The following is a 5,604-nucleotide window of genomic DNA, read 5'->3' as shown; positions in this document are numbered from 1 at the left end:
CATAGTACGTCTGTAAGAACTATAATACATTGGTTATATCTGTATATCAAAATGAAAGTATTATTTATTGCATTTTATAGTTCTATGGAAGGGTGTCTAGGTAAAAATTCCATTCATGTAAATTACTTTTTTGTGATTCAAATACATTAATACAGTTTGAATATGATATTTTAATATTTTTAGTCCCAATTTCTAATTTCTGTGTACCATTTCCAAATTTGTGTTTATGTAAATACACACTTTTTTGTAAGTAATGCTTTGAATGTCCGACATAAATTATTCTTCGCGCCAATTTCTTAACTTAATGTTCCCGTTTGTAAATTATTCTTATCAAATACATTGTAACTCTTGTTGTGTAAATCATGATACTTGTCAAAATGTTTTCTCTCGTAAATTTAATTGTTTAAACTTCCAATAGTCCGCCGTGTGCAAATATTTTATTCCTTTTATGGAAAACGTAAGACTTTATTAATATGCTATTTTTACCTCTTAAATTCCTAATTTTATTTATATGTCTGTGGGATTCTTACAAAAATTTTCATTTTTTGTAATTCGATGTGTCTGTCAGCAAAGAAAATGTTTTTAAAAGTTCAAAGTTAAGTTTCCTAAATAAAAAGATGAAAATTGTGACTTTAGCATTGTTATGGGACTTTACGACAATGTGATACAAATAGATTACGATATTCCCCTTTTGCACAATCATGTCTTTTTTGTTTTTAAGCCCATATTCACATCTTCATGAACACATCTGCGGATGTTAAATGTTTGAATACTGCTTAAGCCAGTGTTAGGGGGCGTGGACGATAACTTACACTTCTAATAACCATCCATGAACAGGCTTTATCAAACCGATCCTGCAACATTAACAATTTTGTCGTTTTGAGCGTTCTCTAGGGATTCTTTATTTCTTTCAATTTCAGTGGAGGAACGCACTTTTTAAGAGGGACTGGAAAACAAATTGTCATCATTAAAACCAAGACACCTTTTTATAAATGTTGTTAGACGTTTGTTTTAAACAAATGCTATTGAAGAAATCAGTGGCGGTCTACCAGTTGTCTTTGAGAGACGGCTTTACGTGAAATTCATTGGCGAAGTTGGTGTAGACGGAGGGGAGTTTACAAGGGAATTTGTTACTCTTCATTTAAAAAAAAGACTTTAAGGAAAGAAAACCAATTCCGTTATGACGCCGATCTACTGGGAAAAGTAATATATTCTTATTGGGAAAGCAACGGCCCTTTCCATTACATGGACATCCAGGACCAAGACGGTTGAATAAAACTGTTTATTTTTTTATTACATATTAAACGGTGCTGAGCCTTGGACAAATTTACCAGACAAATTTTTCAGGGGCAGATGAAAAGCTTGCAAGTGAGGAAGTTTGTTGTTTTGGCAGCAATAAAAGTAAAAGGTGGATTTGACTTGAAATCTTATCACATTCACTACATACATACAAGCTGGTCTCTTTATTCATTCTCTGAAAAAGGAAATCATTATCATAAAACAACAACAACAACAACAACAACAAACACATTATAACAATATTTTGTCTATCAACAGCATTTACACCGTGCATATCGATTCCAGTAACGCAGAAATGTGCAATTAACGTAAAAGTAACGCCGAATCTGTGCAACGCTATCGCAAAAACGAATAGCACAGTAAGTGCCAAACGAACCAAAATAGTTTATTCTAAATCAAATTTAAATAAAAGAATAAGCGCATACGGCTGCTACGACATTATACTTTAACCAGCATTACAAAATTTGTTAGTAATATGTTTACTTATTTAGATGACTTTTGTGTTTCGTCAATTAAATATGTACATTTAAAACAATTAAAACTTTATTTTTTTGTATTCTGCATACCTAAGACATTTGTCAAACTATAAGTGTCGTATAACAATAGAAGGAAGCTGGTAAAATAGGATTAACCGCCGTTGCTTCAGTGTTTCATTCACGAATTCGGCATTATCTCGTAAAAATGGTCTCAATTACGTTTTATCTACTAAATTAAGTGTAACATGACACGAGTGGATTGGAAAATGTCCCACCGAATATAAAAGATCATAATAATATGTACGTTTTTTTATTGTATTTAAAGATATCAACGAGACTAAAAATCGCCATCAATACGCTAATCATGTCATCATTCTCACGAATGATCTTGAAAAATAAACATTTTCATGGAAATATTTTTGATGAGGTTTATGTCCCAGCAACAGTATGCGCAAACTCATTTCTTCCAATTCGGTGTACAATACAAAATTTTGGTCAATTTTCTTATCGCGGTTCTAGTTTTAGCCACTAATTTGCGCAATTCTGCGTTACTTTTGCACAATTCCAGCCTTATTTGCACATAACTGCGTTACTGGATATACAACAATCATTTTTAACGCAACTGCATGATTCTGTGGTGATCGAAACGTTAAACATACCCTAGTTGATTTTAAATGTGACACGAAGGTCGTAAATCTTCAGCGTGATCTCTTAAAATATATTGCACACATGAACATTAACATTTAAAGTGTTTATGAAATTCTCATTTTTTCAAAAACAGATTTCAAATATCTACTTTTGTTTTTTCAAAATCCTATATATCACTTGTTCAACAATAACTTGTAATATTAACATGTTATAGCCAAATATTAATCGCGCAACATTTAAATTAAAATTATGCGCGACGTACTTTCAAGATGTTTTTTTTTATTTTTGAATAATCCTGTTTACACCAAGCTGTAAGCGTCATGATACATTGCAAAAAAGAAGCTGTAAGCATAATGATACATTGCAAAACAGGCCCAAGGGTTCTCGTTTAAATTAATAAATAATTAACTATAAAAAAATCATTCAAATTATAATTGAAATTAGATCTTTATATATTTAACTTCAGAATTATTTCAGAAACAGAATAAAAGTGTGTACCGTATCTTTTGAAATAACAGTGTGTTCCGTACCATTTCAAAATAACTTTATGAAAATATGCTAAAACATCAATGCATTCACTAGATACATTGGCCATAGTAATTCTATCAGATTTAGCATGTATTTTTCTATGAAATGGTGACAAAAAATATGACTTGCTAGAAATCGCTTGTTATGACAATTGAGTGTGTACCGTTCCCCACGGCCCAGACTATGAAAAATAAACTATACTCGAATGTTCTCAAAAACCATTCAGGGGTTTTCAGAATTTTGATATACCTTGGAAAGCTGATATAATTAGGGGTACTCTGCGCCATATCTGATCAAAATCAGTTGAGTAATAAATAAGTTATGAATAAAATACATACCTGAATCGGGTGAAAAATCGGCTTGCTCCGTACCCGAAAAGTTACGTGGTATGGCCACATTGACTTTACTGTTTATAAAAGTGGGTTTAAAATACTCTTAAAAAAAGAACAGACGGGTAAAAGGTGGACAATAAACTGTGATTATTGGCATATGCATTGCATTGTATCCACGTTTTGTAAAAGCTGTTATTGTCGAAAATATAACATTGCACAAATATCGTTTTCCCTTTACAATTTTGAATTTAAGTATGCTATATTTTACTGCATGTATCCTAAATATAACATAGCTAAAAATCTTTAAAAAGAGCGATAATCAAATCAATGCACAGCAGCATTAGGCGACTGTTTCAATGGTGTACTGTCTCCTGATATTGGCAACTCGTGTAAAGTTTTGCGGGTGTATTTTGCATGTAAATTCACCATTACATTGTATTAAAGATAAAGAACTGATATAACAGAAGATCGAATATCAAATGTAAAGTAAAATAATCAACTGTTTCCGTGGTGTAGTGGTTATCACATCCGCTTAACACGCGGAAGGTCCTGAGTTCAATCCTCAGCGGAAACATTTTGTTTTTCCGTTCACAATTTTATTTTATTGAAAATATATAATAAAAAATACATATTAACGTAATGTTTCATTTTGATAATAGATGTATCGAGTTTAAACGTTGAGTGCATTAATGACGTGTGCAAATATGGAAAATAAAATGATATTTGTCATTTATATATGATATAAATGTTTGTCATTTATATATGCTATAAATGTTGATGGAAATGAACAAGATTAAAAGAAAATTTGAAAATACACGAAAGTCATTCTTGTTATGCTTGAAATATTTCTTTCTTTATAGGACCTTATTAATGCTTAAACAACTAAGAAAATAATTATGTAGTATGTTTTCCAACGAATGTTATTAACGGGATTATTTTATTATTTTGAAAGGAGTCTATAAGCAGCAAGCTCTATAAATATACAGTACATATTCAATTTGAAAGTAAATAGAGGTGAAAAAGATGTTGTGTATGTGTAAAACGTCGATCTAGACCTTCAATAAATAATGTTTATTTTCCCCAATTTAGCAATGATTCTAATAATTTAAGTATTGAATACCGAATAGTGCTGAGGGAGATGTCTATAATGTACAGAATAAATAAAACTGACTGCAATTTTCTATTATTTATTTTAGTTTACAGATCTCCCCTTATATATTACAGCAAATGGCATATAAACAATATGTGTATTCAACAATTATTACCACATAACCGCCTCCGTGGCTTAATGGATAAGGCATCGGCCTCCTAAGCCGGGGATTGCGGGTCCGAGTCCCGCCGGAGGTTATATATAATTCTTTTACTTCGAACCGGTTTAAGTCATTTGAAGACAGCTACTCTTATCACATATTAGAGTCAGAAATTAGTATTATTCAAGAAAATATACTCACATAAGTTACAAAATTGCAATGAATAGTTTAACAAATTAGAGCTAATTCTCCACGTCTGACCATCTCCATCCCTTCACTCGTCGTGTTAGGAACATGCATTCTACTAATGAGCTTTGTAAATTGTTCACTAACTGAAGAGTCCAATACTGCTAGTTTAGCACGTGTAACAGCATCCTAACTGTCATTTAGACTCATATCCTTCCAGATTCTAAAAAATACATCATTTTTATGCAAATAATTTGTATGGATAAATGTAATTAACTTAAAAAAACAACATTATTTAGCTTAACTGGTTAGAGTTAAAGTATGGAACTATTTTGTATTTTAGAACCTATTAATGACTTTAAATATTGAATTAGTTATTTAAGCAATGTCTACTTCTATCTGCAGATATTTGATTACAGAACTTTTTTGTCCATAATAATTGATGCGTACATGCATGGAATTTGAAATTTGTGTTTTTTTTTGCATGTAAATTCACCATTACATTGTATTAAAGATAAAGAACTAATATAACAGAAGATCGAATATCAAATGTAAAGTAAACTAGTCAACTGTTTCTGTGGTGTAGTGGTTATCACATCCGCTTAACACTCGGAAGGTCCTTAGTTCAATCCTCAGCGGAAACATATATCTTGTCTGTTTACACAACTTTATTCATTATTTTTAGGTAACGTATATTCAAAATATTATATGAATGTTTGATTTTTTTGTCAATAAATTTATACTTTTTTCATTAGTTCGTCACTAAGGCGATGATATAATCATTTTAGTTTTGAACTGCATACGCAAACTGACGATGTGGTCTTATGGATAAGCAATTGTTTTTAAGGACTTACACGCTTGTTTGAATAAGAAACTGGACTTCTA

General features: G+C 31.2%; 3 non-coding genes across 3 annotated transcripts; all 3 read left to right on the top strand.

The window, feature by feature from the left end:
• Positions 1-3,784: 3,784 nt before the first annotated feature.
• Trnav-aac (transfer RNA valine (anticodon AAC)) lies at positions 3,785-3,857 on the top strand. The gene has a single exon. It is a non-coding gene; the product is annotated as a tRNA-Val (tRNA).
• A 700-nt stretch (positions 3,858-4,557) lies between these two features.
• Trnar-ccu (transfer RNA arginine (anticodon CCU)) lies at positions 4,558-4,630 on the top strand. The gene has a single exon. It is a non-coding gene; the product is annotated as a tRNA-Arg (tRNA).
• A 660-nt stretch (positions 4,631-5,290) lies between these two features.
• On the top strand, positions 5,291-5,363 carry Trnav-aac (transfer RNA valine (anticodon AAC)). Its single transcript has one exon. It is a non-coding gene; the product is annotated as a tRNA-Val (tRNA).
• The last annotated feature ends 241 nt before the right edge of the window (positions 5,364-5,604 follow it).

The sequence above is a fragment of the Ruditapes philippinarum genome, unplaced genomic scaffold, assembly GCF_026571515.1.
Source record: "Ruditapes philippinarum isolate M1 unplaced genomic scaffold, ASM2657151v2 ctg17941_1_1_1_1, whole genome shotgun sequence".
In the NCBI taxonomy this organism is placed as follows: domain Eukaryota; kingdom Metazoa; phylum Mollusca; class Bivalvia; order Venerida; family Veneridae; genus Ruditapes; species Ruditapes philippinarum.
Note: the sequence above shows the minus strand (reverse complement) of the source record. Positions and strands in the feature narration are given on the sequence as shown.